This window comes from Neovison vison, chromosome 4 (genome assembly GCF_020171115.1).
Source record: "Neovison vison isolate M4711 chromosome 4, ASM_NN_V1, whole genome shotgun sequence".
In the NCBI taxonomy this organism is placed as follows: domain Eukaryota; kingdom Metazoa; phylum Chordata; class Mammalia; order Carnivora; family Mustelidae; genus Neogale; species Neogale vison.
Genome location: NC_058094.1, coordinates 58,752,921 through 58,772,783, shown reverse-complemented (window position 1 = coordinate 58,772,783; position 19,863 = coordinate 58,752,921). Strand labels below are relative to the sequence as shown.

Below are 19,863 nucleotides of genomic sequence, written 5' to 3'. Positions count from 1 at the left end.
TCTTTCAAAAAACCAGCTTCTAGTTTCCTTAGTGTATTCTATCCTATCTCTAGTTTCTATCTCATTGATCCCTGCTCTAATCTCGATTATTTCCATTCTTGTGTGTGGGTTGACTTAATTTGTTGTTGATTCTCCAGTTCTTTAAGGTGTAAAGAGAGCTGGTGCATTCTGAATTTTTCAATATTTTTGAGGGAAACTTGAATGGCTATGTATTTCCCCCTTATGACCACCTTTGCCATATCCCATAGGTTTTGGACCAAAGTGTCTTCATTTTCATTGGTTTCCATGAACTATTTAAGTTCTTCTTTGATCTCCTGGTTGATCCACACATTCTTAAGCAGGGTGGTCTTTAGCTTCCAAGTGTTTGAATTCCTTCTTGTGGTTGAGTTCCAGTTTCAAAGCATTGTGCCGAGAATATGCAGGGAATAATCTCAATCTTTTGGTATCAATTGAGCCTGATTTGTGACCCAGTATGAGGTCTATTCTGGAGAAAGTTTCACATGCACTCGAGGAGAACGAGTATTCTGTTCATTTAGGGTGGAATGTTCTGTATATGTCTATGAGGTTCATCTGGTCCAATGTGTCATTCAATGCTTTTGCTTCTTTATTTTCTGCTTGGATGATCTGTCCATTAATGAGAATGGCATGTTAAGATCCTCTACTATTAATGTATTCATATCAATATGACTCTTTATCTTGATTAACAGTTGTCTTACGTAGTTGGCTATTCCTGTATCGGGAGCATAAATATTTACAATTGTTAGGTTTTAACTTCTAAAACAGAATCAGGAAGAAATTTGTAACATGAATAGGCCAATATCTAATAATAAGATTGAAACAGTGATCAAAAACCTCCCAAAAAACAAGAGCCCAAGACCTGAAAGATTCTCTGGAGAATTCTACCAAACATTTGAAGAAGAAATAATACCTATTCTCCTGAAGCTGTTCCAAAAAATAGAAACAGAAGGAAAAATCCCAGACTCTTTTTATGAAGCCAAATTTACCTTGATCCCCAAACCAGGAAAACACCCCCCCAAAAAGGAGAATTTCAGACCAATATCCCTGATGAATATGAATTCCAAGATTCTGCACAAGATCCTAGCTAGCAGGATCCAATAGTACATTAAAAAGATTATCCACCATGGGGGCACCTGGGTGGCTCAGTGGGTTAAAGCCTCTGCCTTCAGCTCGGGTCGTGATCTCAGGGTCCTGGGATTGAGCCCCACATCGGGCTCTCTGCTCAGCGGGGAGCCTGCTTCCTCCTCTCTCTCTCCTGCCTCTCGGCTTACTTGTGATCTCTCTGTCTGTCAAATAAATAAATTAAAAAAAAATAAAAATAAAAAGATTATCCACCATGACCAGCATGGGATGCAAGGGTGGTTCAATATGTGCAAATCAACCAATGTGATAGAACAAATCAATAAAAGAAGAGAGAAGAACCACATGGTCCTCTCAATTGATGCAGAAAAAGCATTTGACAAGATACAGCATCCATTCCAAATTAAAACATTCAAAGTATAGGGATAAAGGAAACATTCTTCAACTTCATATAATCTATCTATGAAAAACCCACTGCGAGTATCATCTTCAATGGAAAAAAGCTGACAGCCTTCCCTTTGAGATCAAGAACATGACAAGGATATCCAATCTCACCACTGTTATTCAATATAGTACTAGAAGTCCTAGCAACAGCAAAGAAATACAATGTATTCAAATTGGCAAAGAAGTCAAACTCTCTCTTCACATATGACATGACACTTTATATGGAAAACCCAAAAGACTCCACCCCCAAAATTACTAGAGCTCATACAGCAATTCAGTAAGGTAGCAGGATACAAAATCAATGTACAGAAATCAATTGTTTTCTTATACACTAACAATGAAAATATAGAAAGGAAAATTAGAGAATCAATTACATTTACTATAGCACCAAGGACCATAAGATACCTGGAAATAAACCTAACCAAACAAATAAAGGATCTGTCTTTGAAGAACTTCAGAACATTCAGGAAAGAAATTGAAGAACACACAAAAAGATGGAAGAGCATTCCATGCTCATGGATTGGAAGAATAAACATTGTTAAAATGTCTATACTGGCTGGGGAGGAGTGAAGGTGGTGGATAAGTAGCAGGCTGAGACTACATCAGGTAGAGGAAATCAGCTAGATAATCTATCAATCCATTGCAAACACCTACAAATCCAACAGGAGATCGAAGAGAAGAAGAGTAACAATTTTAGAAACAGAAAATAGACCACTTTCTGAAAGGTAGGGCTGGTGGAGAAGTGAATCCAAAGCAACAGGAAGATAGACCCCAGGGGGTGGGGCTGGCACCCAGCAAGTGGCAGAACAATTGAGCATAAAATCAGGACTTTTTTTAAAAGTCTGTTCCACTGAGGGACATCATTCCAGAGGCTAAAGTGGGGTGAAGCCCACATGGAGTCAGCGTGGCTCCAGGTCCCATGGGGTCACAAAAGGATCGGGGGTGTCTGAGTGTCACAGAGCTCGCAGGTATTAGAGCCGGGAAGCTGGCTACAAAGACAGAGCCAAGAAGCGAGCTCTCAGTTCTGGGTTACCTTGAACCGGTCACAGGCTGGGAGAGCTCGGAGTGTGGCCAGAGGCCAAGGAGACGGGAGCCATTGAGTGCTTTTCTCCAAGCACAGCCAGAGGCCAGGGAGACTGGAGTGATTGAGCGCTTTCCTCTGAGGGCGCACTGAGGAGCGGGGCCCGAGCTCTTGGCTCCTCCAGGCCAGAGACTGGGAGGCCACCATTTTCATTCCCATCCTCTGGAACTCTATGGAAAGCGTTCACGGAACAAAAACTTCCAAAAGCGAACCCAAGCAGATTACTTAGCCTGGCCCATGGTAAGGGTGGGGCAATTCCGCCTTGGGCAAAGACACTTGAGAATCACTGCAACAGGCCCCTCCCCCAGAAAATCAACAAGAAATCCAGCCAAAACAAAGTTTAATTACCAAGGAGAACAGTGGGATTCCAGAGGAGGAGAAAGCAAAGCATGGAATTCATGGCTTTCTCCCCATGATTCTTTAGGCTTGCAGATAATTAATTTTCTTTTTTTTCTGCTATTTTTTTAAACTTTTACCCTTTTCTCTTTTAATGTTTTTTTAACTAGTTTATCATAACAATACCTTAAAAAAATAATAATCTTTTTTAAACCTCCATTTTTATAGTCATACTTTATCCTTCATTTTATCTAACTTTATTTTTTGTATACACATAGGGTTTTTTCTTCTAAAAAAAATTGGGGTACAACTTCTCCTAATAGATCAAAATATACCCAAAATCTAGCTCTGGGCTTGTTCTAATCTCCAACCCGAGCAACTTCTCTCCACTATCTTTTATTCTCCCAACCAACTTACTTTATCAACTCCTTTTTTAGAAAATTAAAAAAAATTTTTTTCTCATCTTTATAGGCATATCCCATAACTTCATTGGGTCTACCCTTATATATGTTTTTCATTAATTAAAATTTTGGGAGGTAGTTTCTTCTAAGAGACCAAAATACTCCCCAAATTAAGTGGGTGACCGGGTTCTAGTCATCAGTCTAATATATATATATACTTTTTTAATATTTTTTTCTTTATTTGTTTTCTTTTTTTTAACTTTTTTTTTCTGAACTTCTTTTTATCCCCTTTCTCCCTCCCATGATTTGGGGATTCTTCTGATTTGGTTAAAGCACATTTTCCTGGCATCTTTGCCACCACTTTAGTATTTTATTTTCTCCTTCATATATTCTTATCTGGACAAAATGACAAGGCAGAAAAACTCACCACAAAAAAAAGGACAAGAGGCAATACCAAAGGCTAAGGACCTAGTCAATACGGACATTGGTAATATGTCAGATCTAGAGTTAAGAATGACGATTCTCAAGGTTCTAGCAGGCTCAAAAAGGCATGGAAAATATTAGAGAAACGCTCTCCAGAGAGATAAAGGCCCTTTCTGGAGAAATTAAAGAACTAAAATCTAACCAAGTTGAAATAAAAATGTCTATTAATGAGGTGCAATAAAAAATGGAGACTCTTACTGTTAGGATAAATGAGGCAGAAGAAAAAATTAGTGATACAGAAGACCAAATGACAGAGAATAAAGAAGCTGAGCAAAAGAGGGACAAACAACTACTGGAACACGAGGAGAGAATTCAAGAGATAAGTGACACCATAAGATGAAACAACATTAGAATAATTGGGATTCCAGAAGAAGAAGAAAGAGAGAGGGGAGCAGAAGGTATATTGGAGAGAATTATTATAGAATATTTCCCTAATATGGCAAAGGGAATAAGCATCAAAATCTAGGAGATGCAGAGAACCCCCCTCAAAATTAATAAGAATAGGTCCACACCTGTCACCTAATAGTAAAATTTACAAATCTTATCCATAAAGAGAAAATCCTAAAAGCAACCTGGGAAAAGAAGTCTGTAACATACAACGATAAGTATATCAGATTGGCAGCAGACTTATCCACAGAGAACTGGCAGGCCAGAAAGAACTGGCATGATATGTTCAGCACTAAACGAGAACAACATGCAACCAAGAATACTATATCCAGCTAGGCTATCATTGAAAATAGAAGGAGAGATAAAAAGCTTCCAGGACAAATAAAAACTGAAAGAATTTGTAAACACCAAACCGGCTCTACAGGAAATATTGAAAGGGGTCCTCTAAGCAAAGAGAGAACCTAAAAGTAGTAGATCAGAAAGGAAGAGAGAATACACAGTAACAGTCATCTTACAGGCAATACAATGGCACTAAATTCATATCTCTCAATAGTTACCCTGAATGTTAATGGGCTAAATGCCCCAATCAAAAGACACAGGGTATCAGAATGGATAAAAAAATAAAACCCATCAATATGATGCCTACAAGAAACTCATTTTAGACGTGAAGGCACCTCCAGATTTAAAGTGAGGGGGGTAAAACAATTTACCATGCTAATAGACATCAGAAGAAAGCTGGGATAGCAGTTCTTATATCAGATCAATTAGACGTTAAGCCAAAGACTATAATACGAGATGAGGAATGACACTATATCATACTCGAAGCATCTGTCCAACAAGAAGCTCTAAGATATTTAAAATCTATAACCCTAACATGGGAGCAACGAACTATAAACCAGTTAATAAAATCAAAGAAACACATCGACAATAATACAATAATAGTAGGGGACTTTAACACTCCCCTCACTGAAATGGACAGATCATCCAAACAAAAGATCAACAAGGAAATAAAGGCCTTAAATGACATACTCGACCAGATGGACATCACAGATATATTTAGAACATTTCATCCCAAAGCAACAGAATACACATTCTTCTCTAGTGCACACAGAACATGCTCCAGAATAGATCACATCCTGGGTCATAAAACAGGTTTCAACCGGTGTCAAAAGATTGGGATCATTCCCTGAATATTTTCAGACCACAATGCTCTGAAGCTAGAACTCAATCACAAGAGGAAATTTGGAAAGAACCCAAATACACGGAGACTAAACAGCATTCTTCTAAAGAGTGAATGGGTCAAGCAGGAAATTAAAGAACTGAAAAAACTGAAAAAAAAAATGAAAAAATTCATGGAAACAAATGCTAATGAAAACACAATGGTTCAAAATCTGTGGGGCACAGTAAAGGCAGTCCTGAGAGGAAAATATATAGCAATACAAGCCTTTCTCAAGAAATAAGAGAGGTCTCAAATACACAACCTAACCCTACACCTAAAGGAGCTGGAGAAAGAACAAGAAAGAAAGCCTAAACCCAGCAGGAGAAGAGAAATCATAAAGATCAGAGCAGAAATCAATGAAATAGAAACCAAAAAAAAAACAATAGAACAAATCAACGAAACTAGGAGCTGGTTCTTTGAAAGAATTAATAAAATTGATAAACCCCTGGCCAGACTTATCAAAAAGAAAAGAGAAAGGACCCAAATAAATAAAATCATGAATGAAAGAGGTGAGATCACAACTAACATTAAAGAAATACAAACTATTATAAGAACATACTATGAGCAACTCTACGCCAACAAATTTGACAATCTGGAAGAAATGGATGCATTCCTAGAAACATATAAACTACCAGAACTGAACCAGGAAGAAATAGAAAGCCTGAGCAGACCCATAACCAGTAAGGAGATTGAAACAGTCATTAAAAATCTCCAAACAAACAAAAGCCCAGGGCCAGACGGCTTCCCGGGGGAATTCTACCAAACATTTAAAGAAGAACTAATTCCTATTCTCCTGAAACTGTTCCAAAAAATAGAAATGGAAGGAAAACTCCCAAACTCATTTTATGAGGCCAGCATCACCTTGATCCCAATACCAGATAAGGATCCCATCAAAAAAGAGAGCTATAGACCAATATCCTTGATGAACACAGACGCAAAAATTCTCACCAAAATACTAGCCAATAGGATTCAACAGTACATTAAAAGGATTATTCACCACGACCAAGTGGGATTTATCCCAGGGCTGCAAGGTTGGTTCAACATCTGCAAATCAGTCAATGTGATACAACACATCAATAAAAGAAAGAACAAGAATCATATGATACTCTCAATAGATGCTGAAAAAGCATTTGACAAAGTACAGCATCCCTTCCTGATCAAAACCCTTCAAAGTGTAGGGATAGAGGGCACATCCCTCAATATCATCAAAGTCATCTATGAAAAACGCACCGCAAATATCATTCTCAAAGGAGAAAAACTGAGAACTTTTTTGCTAAGGTCAGGAACACGGCAGGGATGTCCGTTATCTCCACTGCTATTCAACATAGTACTAGAAGTCCTAGCCTCAGCAATCAGACAACAAAAGGAAATTAAAGGCATCCAAATCGGCAAAGAAGAAGTCAAATTTTCACTCTTCGCAGATGATATGATACTCTATGTGGAAAACCCAAAAGACTCCACTCCAAAACTGCTAGAACTTGTACAGGAATTTGGTAAAGTGCCAGGATATAATCAATGCACAGAAATCAGTTGCATTTCTATACAGCAACAGCAAGGCCGAAGAAAGAGAAATTAAGGAGTCAATTCCATTTACAATTGCACCCAAAACCATAAGATACCTAGGAATAAACCTAACCAAAGAGGCTAAGAATCTATACTCAGAAAACTATAAAGTACTCATGAAAGAAATTGAGGAAGACACAAAGAAATTGAAAAATGTTCCATGCTCCTGGATTGGAAGAATAAATATTGTGAAAATGTCTATGCTACCTGAAGCAATCTACACATTTAATGCAATCCCTATTAAAATCCCATCCATTTTTTTCAAAGAAATGGAAAAAATAATCCTAAAATTTATATGGAACCAGAAAAGACCTCAAATAGCCAAAGGAATATTGAAAAAGAAAGCCAAAGTTGGTGGCATCCCAATTCCAGACTTCAAGCTCTATTACAAAGCTGTCATCATCAAGACACTATGGTACTGGCACAAAAACAGACACATAGATCAATGGAACAGAATAGAGTGCCCAGAAATAGACCCTCAACTCTGTGGTCAGCTAATCTTCGACAAAGCAGGAAGGAATGTCCAATAGAAAAAAAAAACAGCCTCTTCAACAAATGGTGTTGGGAAAATTGGACAGCCACAAGCAGAATAATGAAACTGGACCATTTCCTTATATCACACATGAAAACAGACTCAAAATGAATGAAGGACCACAATGTGAGAAAGGAATCCATCTAAATCCTTGAGGAGAACACAGGTAACAACCTCTTTGACCTGAGCCACAGCAACTTCTTCCTAGGAACATTGCCAAAGGCAAGGGAAGCAAGGAGAAAAATGAACTATTGGGACTTCATCAAGATCAAAAGCTTTTGCACAGCAAAGGAAACAGTTAACAAAACCAAAAGACAACTGACAGAATGGGAGAAAATATTTGCAAATGACATATCAGATAAAGGGCTAGTATCCAAAATCTACAAAGAACTTAGCAAACTCAACACCCAAAGAACAAATAATCCAATCAAGAAATGGGCAGAGGACATGAACAGGTATTTCTGCAAAGAAGACATCCAGATGGCCAGCAGACACATGAAAAAATGCTCCACATCACTCGGCATCAGGGAAATACAAATAAAGACCACAATGAGATACCACCTCACACTAGTCAGAATGGCTAAAGTTAACAAGTCAGGAAATGACAGATGCTGGTGAGGATGCAGAGAAAGGGGAACCCTCCTACACTGTTGGTGGGAATGCAAGCTGGTGCAACCACTCTGGAAAACAGCATGGAGATTCCTCAAAAGGCTGAAATTAGAGTTACCCTATGACCCAGCAATTGCACTGCTGGATATTTACCCTAAAGATACAAATGTAATGATCTGAAGTGACACATGTACCTGAATGTTTATAGCAGCAATGTCCACAATAGCCAAACTATGGAAAGAACCTAGATGTCCATCAACAGATGAATGGATAAAGAGGTGGTATATATATACAATGGAATACTAGGCAGCCATCAAAAGAAATGAAATCTTGCCATTTGCGATGACGTGGATGGAACTAGAGGATATTATGCTAATCAAAATAAGTCAATCAGAGAAAGACAACTATCATATGATCTCCCTGATATGAGGAAATGGAGATGCAATGTGGGGGGTTGGGGGGGGTAGGAAAAGAATAAATGAAAGAAGATGGGATTAGGAGGGAGACAAACCATAAGAGACTCTTAACCTCACAAACAAACTGAGGGTTGCTGGGGGGAAGGGGGTCAGGAGAGGGTGGTGGGGTTATGGTAATTGGGGAGGGTATGTGCTATCGTGAGTGCTGTGAAATATGTAAATCTGGCAATTCACAGACCTGTACCCCTGGGGATAAAAATATACTATATGTTTATTAAAAAATTTTAAAAATAAATAAATAAATAAGAAAAATGAAATATTGGAAAAAAATTTCTATACTGCCTAGAGCCATCTATTCTTTCAAAGCCATCCCAATCCAAATTTCACCAGCATTTTTCAAAGAGCTGGAACAAATAATCCTAATATTTGTATGGAACTGGTAGAGACCCTGTAATGCTAAGGAAATGCTTAAAAAGAAAAACAATACTGGGGGCATCACGTTGCCTGATTTCAAGCCTTACTACAAAGCTGCGATCACCGAGACAGCATGGTAGTGGCACAAGAACAGACAGGTAGACCAGTGGAACAGAGTAGAGAGCCCAGATATTGACCCTCAATGCTGTGGTCAAATAATCTTCGACAAAGCAGGAAAAAATATACAGTGGAAAAAAGACAGTCTCTTCAATAAATGGTGCTGGGAAAACTGGACAGCTACATGCAGAAGAATGAAACTCAACCATTCTCTTACACTATGCAAAAAGATAAACTCAAAATGGATAAGAGACCTCAATGTGAGGTAGGAATCTATCAAAATCTTAGAGGAGAATATAGCCAGTAATCTCTTCAACATCGGCAACAAGTTTCAAGATGTGTCTTTAAAGGCAAAGGAAACAAAAGTGAAAATAAACTTTGGGACTTCATCAAGATCAAATCTTCTGCACGGCAAAGGAAACAATCAACAAAACAAAGAGGCAACCCACAGAATAGGAGAAGATATTTGCAAATAACACTATAGACAAAGGGCTGATATCCAGGATCTATAAAGAATCCCTCAAAGTAAACACACACAAAACAGATAATCATGTCAAAAAATGGGGAGAAAATATGAACAGACACTTCTCCAAAGAAGACATACAAATGACTAACAGATGTATGAAAAAAATGTTCATCATCATTAGCCATCAGGGAGATTCAAATCAAGAGCCCATTGAGATATCACCTTACACCAGTTAGAATGGCCAAAATTAACAAAAGAGTAAACAGCAAGTGTTGGAGTGGATGTGGAGAAAGGGGAACCCTCTTACACTGTTGGTGGGAATGAAAGTTGGTGCAGCCCTTTTGGAAAACAGTGTGGCAATTACTCAAAAAATTGAAAATAGAGCTACTTTATGACCCATCAATTGCACTACTGGGTATTTACCCAAAAGATACAGGTGTAGTGAAAAGAGGACCATCTGTACACCAATGTTCATAGCAACAATGGCAACAGTTGCCAAACTGTGGAAAGAACCAAGATGCCCTTCAACAGACAAATGGATAAAGAAGATATGGTCCATATACAATGGAATATTATGCCTCCATCAGAAAAGATGAATGCCTAACTTTTGTATCGACATGGATGGGACTGGAAGAGATCATGCTGAGTGAAATAGGTCAAGCAGAGAGAGTCAATTATCATATGGTTTCACTTACTTGTGGAGCATAAGGAATAACATGGAAGACATTGGGAGAAGGAGGGAAGTGAGTTGGGAGGAAATCAGAGGGGGAGACAAACCATGAGAGACTGGACTCTGAGAAACAAACTGAGGGTTTTGGAGAGGAGAACGGTAGAAAGTTGGGTGAGCCTGGTGGTGGGTGTTAAGGAGGGCACATATTGCATGGAGCATTGGGTATGGTGCATAAACAATGAATTTTGGAACACTGAAAAAAAATAAAATAAAATTTAAAAAATAAATAAAAGTTATTTTCTGATTTTATAAATCTCCTGATATACATTTACTGTAGAATTGTAAATAAATACAGGAGACTGTAAAGACAGAAAAATCTTTCATTAACCTATATCCAGAGAAAATCAATTTGAAATATATGTCCTTCTAGTGTATTTTCTGTTTGCATTTTATATGGATTATATGAATTAAATCATTTAAGTCTTGTTTTATTCTCTTAATTTATTTGTGTTTTACTTTCCACCAAATATTGAAACCATAATTTTTAACATCTTTTTGATTTGGCTTAACCATAAAATTATTTCATCATCCAATTATTGTTGGTTACTGTGTTGCTTCCAGTGTATTATTATTATACATAAACCTAACCCCTATGCCATTTGAGGTCTTTCTAGCCTTTTAAGATTTTGGAAAGTGTGCTCAGATGACTGCTAACTCCATGGCCTGTGGAAGAATGAAACCCTCCCAAGATTCCTATGAATTCCTGGGATTCTTTTGCTTTCAAAGCAACAATTCTGCAAATATGGTCATCAGGGGTTCTGCAAGGTCAAAGCTATTTTCATTGTATTATTAAGAAATGATGTGTCTTTTCGGTTTTTTTTTTGTCTCATGAGGTTGAAGTGGAGTTTTCTAGGTGCTACAGACATGAGATGACAAATAGCATCCTTCTCATGGTAATGGAATGTTTGGTTATACTGTTTGGTGTTTTAAAAACTTTCAGGCTTAATATTGAATATTAAGGATGAATATGTAAGGATGAATAGGTATAACACTGAGAAATAATAGCCCATTGGGATCCTCAATACTTTTTAAGTGTATAAGGACTCAGAAGAAAAAATGAGAACTGCTATCTTAGTGCAACAAGGCGTTTTCCAAAGCAAGAAAATTCTGTCTCTAAGAGTTAATATGGCACCAGCTCTCAATTAAGAGTTTTTTCCATATCAATACATAACTACTGTTTGGATGATTCTTAATATCTTAAAATATTGAGATATCTTAATATCTTAAAATTCTGAATATCTTAACTTTAAATAGAAGTAAAAAATGGAGGGTGTGGTGTATTCATATTTCTGCTTTAGAGAATTAGTGGAGAATATGTTAGAAGAATATGTGGAGTCTAATTAGGAGGCTATTATGTAAAGCAGGTGAGAAAGGACGAAGCAGCAACAGTGTGATTGCAGTGGAGCTGGATAAAAGAGATGTAGAGATGAAAGAAATAGAGAGATGGAATCCCAGACAGTTTTATTAGCTTTATTTCACAGATGAGGAAAAAAAGAGGCATGGTGGTATTGGCCAAGGTAGATTTTGAAATGGATCAAATGCCAAGTCTGTTGTCCTTCCTGCTATACAGGACTCAAGACCTCATTGTCCCTGAGAAAATAAATTTATTTTTGACCTGAACACAAAGGTGGATAGCAAATCTAGCAACTTACTGTTTCCAGGGCAGCTTTGTTCACTTTTCTACAGTCCCCTGTAATATAGTCACTTAATCACAGAGGTTATCTTCATGGGCCAGTGAGTTTGATGTAATTCTCATGCTTTCTCTGTCCCTCTCCTTCTCCCTCCTTTTCTTTTTTCTCTTTCCTTTGTTCTTTCTTTTTTTCTTTCTTTCTTTTTTAAAAATTTATTTGTTATTATAACTGCCCATGCAGCGGTACTAGATGATAGTCATAGGTGAAACACGTTTGCTTTATATATAAAAGCTTCTTAACAGTTCATTATAGTTTGTGTAGCCATTTTGTGCTACAACAGCTATGTCTGCCCTTGGAGATCACAATCCTTTGCAGAAAAGACAAATGAGTAACTGTGGCTTTGTTTAGAACTTCTCTGTAGGAGTGCTAATTATGAGTTCTGGAATCTCTCCGAGCTACAAAGTCCCCTCCAATTATTAGTTTGTGATTTCTTAGTTAGTGTAGATCCCTGTAGCCATATGGAAGCCACTAGTTGGATTCAACTTTGTGAAGAAAACAAAAGACTAATATTAGGTCATGTTTGTACAAAACTAAGTGCTTGCCATCCCTGCTGCCTTTTTGGAGAAACATCTTCTTCTGAAATCTTAATTTCATAGGCATTGTTTCCACTTAATTACTTCAATTTTTATTGCATGTTTTTTCATTGAATTGTTAATAGAAAGGGGGAAACAGTGAACTGCTCTATACTGTTCTGCAGAGTGAACTATAGTAAATAAAGTTCCATAAACTATAATGGCTTTATGTCCAGTTTCAATAAATTCTATAGTTAGTAACATTCTTTTTTTTTTTTGTAAGATGGAGAATATTATTAAGTGTTCAATGATTCATTAGTTGCATATAACGCCCAGTGCTCATTACCACACGTGCCCTCCTTAATGCCCATTGCCTGGTTGCCCCATACCCCCACCGCCCTCCCTTCTGTAACCTTCAGTTTGTTTCCCTGAGTCCAGAGTCTCACATGGTTTGTCTTTCTCTCTGATTTCCCATTCAGTTTTCCCTCCCTTCCCCATGGTGTGTTATTCCTTATGTTGCACATCTTAAATATAGTTTAAATAGTCTATTTTGGGGACAAAAGAAAGAAAATATTTTTAAAGAATCACAAAAGTCAAATAATTTCAGAGAAGGAGAAAAGTGTTTCATTCTTGCCCAAGGCAATCTATTCTTTTTTTTTTTTTTTTTTAAGATTTATTTATTTGACAGAGAGAGATCCCAAATAGGCAGAGAGGCAGGCAAAGAGAGCCAGGGGTGGGGGGGTGGATGACTCTCTGCTGAGCAGAGAGCCAGATGCAGGGCTCGATCCCAGGACCCTGAGATCATGACGAGTTGAAGGCAGAGGCTTAACCCACTGAGCCACCCAGGTGCCCCAAGACATTCTATTTTTTTTAGGTTCTCTCATGTGCAAGTGTACACCCTGAGAGCTACACAGTGTCATATTTCTCAGCATGAGTAATCATGGAAAATCTATATGCACCAACACAGGAAGTAAGTTCAGCTTAAAACGAGGCAGAAACAGTAGGGAAATAAGAAAATTGGGAAGTTTTCTAATTTTTTTTAGAAGTTTTCTAATTTTATTAAGTTGTTAAACATATTGCCCAATGAGAACTCTATATTATCAGAAAAATCAAGACTGAGAAGGCAGAAATAATTTTTTCATAGGGATAAAAGAACTTACCCTTTTCCACAGCTCACCCTCCATGTCAAAAGTTCTTGATAATTTTCCAGAATGTTCTTCAGATAGACTTTTCTGTTTTTATACAATCACATTTTACCTCAGGTCCAATTGTTCATGGTCCAACTTCTTGTGTTCTAAATGAGTACTTCATTAGCTTCAGGATAAAATCTCATTTCGCATGAATATTACCTTCAGAGTCAAAATCGAAGACATATGAATACTAGAAATTCTATAGTTTAGAACAAAAGTCCATCTGATCCAGACTGTATAGTAGAACCAAGAAATTATTGTAAGAATGGTCACTTTTCAAATCCTTCAGTTGAAACATGGACTCATGTTATATAAGAATTCTTAAGTTCCCTTAGAATATGTCTAATATCCACACCAGTGGCAAAGGGGACAGATTGAAAAGAAATTAGAAATGATCTTGGATATCTCATCTTCAGCTATAAAAACACATAATAATAAGATTATCTCAAGCATTGCATGATTCTTATCAGATATTGAGGCAAATTTTTGAGTTGCAAATATTTATAAAACACAACTCTCCCAACTTTGGGAAAGATGTTCATAGAAGTTCTGATTATTCCAGTTTGAGCTACACATGGGCTCTGTGAAAAACAAACCTGGTCCTGGGGTAGAGGGGTTGAAATCACACCCACCAGTATAGGACAGACTGTATATTTACTCATTTATATGTTTATTTTTTATCTTTATACTTGAAAACGTTCCCATTGGAGCAAAGGCTTTATATGCCTTGTTCACTACTAGAGATGATCTCCCAGTATATATAGCAGGCATTTCACAGCTATTGCTTAAAATAATAGATATGCTGATTTTCCACTTAGGAACTCGAATTCTTTGCTTCTCTACCTCTTTTCTACTGCCAAGGTTTACTTTTGTTTTCATTAGCATGGTCCTCCCATTCTACATTGTAAACAAAAATTAAGAGTTGTCAATAGACACTTCACTCAATGAATGAACTATTTAGATCCTTTACTAGCACATTGTTTTCTAGGTCATGAGAAAAATTCACTACTCCTCTAAAGAAGCTTCTGATTGGTGCCAGGACTATGTCATTTTCTTGGACGTATGTGAAATAGATTGCATCTTCTTCCTTATGAAGGACGTTCTCAGTTCAAATCATGGACTTTGCATAACTGTGACTCTCACTATGACCTCCTGAGAGCCTTGTTCTTAGTAACATGGAACCGTTTTGTGGCCCTTTCCAAGACTAGGAATTCTTCCACTGACCTTTCAACCCAGAACAAAACTTATTCCCTCCTTTTGTCTATATTCAACGTCTACTATTTAATTATGTTTGTAAAACCACTTACTTATTTCAGGAAGTATTTTCTGATAGTCCCAGTGTGTCATTTTAGATGTCTCATTGAACTCTACTAACACCCATCAAATGGGATTTTTTGCTTTTCAGTTATGTTATTTAGGTATATTTCTCGTCATTATAATGGAGTCTGTGAGAACGATATCTGCTTAGCTTTTGTGAATGGACAACGTCTACGATCTCATAGAGCTTAGATTCTAGTGGGGGTTGATAAGCAGATAAATCAAGTTGTAAGGAAGAAAGATAACATATTGAGAGGGCTTCACAGTGAATGAAAATGAAGTACCACAATGAAGAGGGTCTTGTAAGTGATCAGAGAGGTGGCGTTTGAGTTCAGATCTGAATGACGTTGATAAACCGGCTCTCTGCAATTCAAGTTCTCTCAGGTTCAGGGAACAGACCTTCTTCAGAAACACACGTGGTGATAGGAAAACTTAAAAAAAAAAAAAAATGCTGTGTGACTGGTACACCTCAGGTGGGAAGGAGAGTGAACTAGTATGAAGTGTGAGGATAACAGGAACCAAATTATGCATGCTTGTGTAAACAAGACAGACTATGAATTTTATTCTGAGTGAAGGGAAGCATCCCTAGGGTCCCCTGCAATGGAATATGCAATCAGATTTGGTTTCTTAATTCCCACCTTCCTGACATGCATCCTTCACTCCTTTCTCCTCTTTCTTTTCTTCCTCTGTTTTTTCCTCCTCTTCCATCCCTCCCCTCCTACTGTCCCTCCCTCCCTCCTTTCCCCCTTCCCCTTTCCTTCTCTCTTTCACTCCCTTCTCCCTTTTCTCTCCCCTACCTTTCTCCCTACATTTCCTTCCTCTTTTTATTTATTTTTGTCTGTTTATTTTGTAAGCATTCTGACAGCTCTGTGGGGGATGGAATGGGCAGAAGGCTTCTGCAGGCTGCCTTCATGTTCCTCCATTGGTTTCTGGTATATAGTAGCACTTAGTGCAGTAAAAATATTGAAAGACTAGAACAACAAGAGGATCTTATAAATACTGTTTAAACAACAGCACATGAATGTTGGTCTTCTTCACTTACCACATGCCCTTTCAGCTATACCAGATACTAAAAATTACATGCAATGTGTGCTATTCTGTGTGTTTCCACTTAACAAAATGCTCCAAGGGGACGTGGATTTTTGTCTGCTTGGTATAGTGGTATATTCCAAGTGCCTGGGAAAGTTTGTGGCACACATTGAGGGCTCAATAAGTAATAATTGAATTCACAAGTAATTGTTTTTGTTCTTTACCTTTCTGGACCTTCTTTCCACTTGCTTCTGATAATTTCTCTAATTTACCAAATGGGGCTGAAGTGGTACAAAGGATGGGAAGACTATTGAAAGTGTGTCCCTGCCTCCTTTCTCATGACATTTCCTGACAATGTTACATCAAGTCTTATGGTGTCCTTTGCATTTGTGTATTAATATTTCCATCAGCTTAGGTAGCAAATGAATGTGTTTATTTTTCATAGTGTTTGGTTTTTTGTTTTTAATTCAATAACCATTATTTTTTTCTTTGTTTTTATTTTGACATCCTTTCCACAGATATCTCTGTTCTTTTTTCTGAGATTCTTCTCTTAAACTTTTTTTTTCTCTACTCTAGCTGAGGTCAGTGGCTTTAGAAGGACTTAATTAGTTCTGTGTTTTCACCGAGAAGCCCCTTCCAGAGGCAGTGATCACAGAGAAAAACCAAGGCTTCATTGGGTAATATGTTTCATCCTATCTGGAGCCTTGCTAAAAAAAAAAAAAAAACACTGGCTAATACTATAATTCTAACTTTAATCTCAGGCAACCATCAAATCAACTACCATAAGATGTTTGCAGATCAAGAGATGGAGCTGTGGTGATGATTTAGGAGATAAATTATTCAAGGAAGCTATGTATTTAAGCAATTAACCCAAAAGAGTTTTATCTTAAAATAGTGACACCTACAATGTGCTTACTATATGTAGGGTATTATGTTTATAATGAGTAGGTGTGTATGTATGTGTAGGACAGAAGAAGAGAGAATTAAAAAATTGAAATACAAGAAATTTATCTGTGGAGAAATATACATTGAATTGAATTTCTGTAACAACTGGTGCAAATTGAGGGTGGAATTATTCAGCCTTTCAGGGAGGAATTAAGAGTTTATTTGATGACAATAAGTTAAGAAGTAGATCATGAAGGGACTCCCCAAGAGAACTGGTAGATAACCAGTTTTTTTGTTTTATTTAAATTCAATTAGCCAATATAGGGCCATTTTTTAAAAAAGATTTGTTTATTTATTTGAAAGTGAGAGCACATGAGTGGGGGAAGGGCAGAAGGAGAGAAGAAAGAGAATCCTCAATCAGATACCCAGTGAGCACAGAGCCCAATGCAGGCCTGGATTCCAGGACCCTGACAGCATGACTTTAGCCAAAATCAAGAGTTGGATGATTAAGTGACTGAGCCACCCAGGTGCCCCAGTAACCAATTTTTATAAGCCACATGACTATACATGAGATGTATTGGGAGGTCCTACTGGGCAGGAGGTGAGCAAAAATCTGATGGACTGGAATATGTGGAACATAGGCAACAATCTGGGGAGAGGGTCTGGCCAATGCCAGGAAGGGGTCAGCTGGTTTTAAATCAGTAAGACCAACAGTTTGAACTTGAGTTCAACTCAAGCTTAAGTCACTGCTTAGGGCCACCATGTTGATAGAAGAGGATGTAATAGCAGGAGGATTAATTCATCCAAACTATTGAGATGCTCCCCTTCCTCACACACACACACACCCTATAAGAATACTAGAAATCATTTTAGGAAAAGTGAGGCAGAAGAGCTGATGGAGAGGATGGACACTAGTCCAGGCAAACATCTGAAATAAACACTAGGAATGAAGGTAGGAATCCAGTCAGAGAGAATGATCCTAATTATAGTGTGGATCAGACAGAGAAACCATAGTTGATGTTCTAACAGGTAATCTAGGATTAAATTCTTGTCGGGACAACTGTTTTATAGATACTTATTTTGGAAATAATAGACTAGCCCACATATCTGATCAGTTCTAACTTACATCAGAATAGTGCACTGCTTTTAATCATTATCATTTCCGATGAATAGGACTGCAGTACACAGAGCCTGCCATCTGAGCAAAAGGTTGATATTTGACATGCTAAGGGACTGTTGTAGAATTCACAACAACTGAAGCTATAATCTCTCCTGTGTTACTGTTGAATTATATTCCATGCTGTGAATACACTGTTATTTTATTCATTTCACTGATGGACAGTTGGCTTATTATTATTATTATTGAGAATAATGCTGCTCTGAAGTCCCTTTTACACGCTTCCTTGGACACATGTGAAATATTTTCTACTAAGCTGAGAATCAAATTGCTGGCTTACAGGTTTTGCATATTTTTGCCTCAAAAAATAATGCCAGATTCTTCCAAAGTGGTCCTCCAACTTGTACTCCCAACAAAAGTAATGCATGCGTCCCTACTGATCCCCGTTCCTACCTACACTTCGTAGTGACAGATCCTTAATTATTTTTTTCTAATCTAGTAACTATGTAATTTTATCTCATTAGCATTTAATTTACATTCCCCTGGTTATTCTACCTACCTTATTAGTATTAGAATTAGGTTGAGTATCCTTCAGTGTTTTTGTGTATGTGTCATAAAGATATCCTCCTATATTTTATTTTAAAAATTTATAAGATTTACCTTTCATATTTGAGCACTTGTTCCTTTCAGTTATCTGTAATTTTTATTTTTACTGACTTTTCAAATTCCAGAATAAAATATCTCAAAGAATGAAACTTTGAAATTCAAAGACAATGTCAACAAGTCCTTATCAAATCTTTCTAATATGTCAGTCATTCCTACATTACGTGTGCAAAATGGCATCTAGCCAAGCTTCATTGTTTGCAGTGACAGGGAGCTCTTCATTTCAACTGTGATAAAATTCTTCTTGAAGATTAGCTATTCATCTCTATAATTCCCCCAAATTAGCTAGAGTTTTTATTTTTGGAGAAACCTCAAAAAAGACCATGGTAAATTGCAAACAGACCCTGATCTTTCACACTTCCCTGTGTCTACTTCCCTTGCATCTTTTCCCGTCAAGGGATAGGGACTATTTCTTACCCTTAAGTCTGGGTTGATCTTGTGACTCAGTTTGACAGACAGAAAGCACCAGAAGTGATGGTGTACCAATTCTGAGCCTTGGCATCAAGAGGCTTTGCAGGCATTGCCGTACTAGAAGAAGAAATACAATAGTATGCTGAAAGATTAGAGACCGCCTGGAGCCAAAATAAATCATCCCAGTTGAGCCATCCCATAGACCACAGCGCAGAGCAGACCGAAGAGCTAATTGTTGACACATGAAGAATTGCAGTGATGATCACCTGAAACCAGGACTGCTCACCTGAAACCAGCCTGAATCAACTGACAGAATTGAAAGTTAAATAAATCATTGTTTTAAGCCTCACTAATACCAGGACAAATTCCTTTCTATGTGGAATCCTTAGACATGTACTATAAAAAACAATACTATGGTGATTTTGTTTATAAAGTACCATTTGATTTAATAACAGTAATTACAGATACTAATGTGCATTCATATCACCATGATGTGTTTGAATGAATCACATAAATGTCAACTATGCAATTCATGAATCAATGTCAAAATAAAATACCACAGTAATAATTAAAGTAAACTAGAGTTCTGCAGATAAGAGGCAAAGAACACATTCAAAAGCAGTCACATGTACACTGAATGTATAGAACGATTTAAAGCTAAAGACTAGAAATGTAGGGATTCATATGTAATTCCAAAACTAACCCTATGAGGTAGGTAAAACTGTTCCACCATTTTACATTGGGGTCAACCC

The 19,863-nt window shown here is 37.4% G+C and overlaps 1 long non-coding RNA gene across 1 annotated transcript; it reads right to left on the bottom strand.

The window, feature by feature from the left end:
* Positions 1 to 690: 690 nt before the first annotated feature.
* On the bottom strand, positions 691 to 19,254 carry LOC122903933. Its single transcript, XR_006384117.1, has 3 exons — positions 19,118 to 19,254; positions 13,660 to 13,848; positions 691 to 730 (listed from the first exon to the last, which is right to left on the bottom strand). It is a non-coding gene; the product is annotated as an uncharacterized LOC122903933 (long non-coding RNA).
* Positions 19,255 to 19,863: the final 609 nt, after the last annotated feature.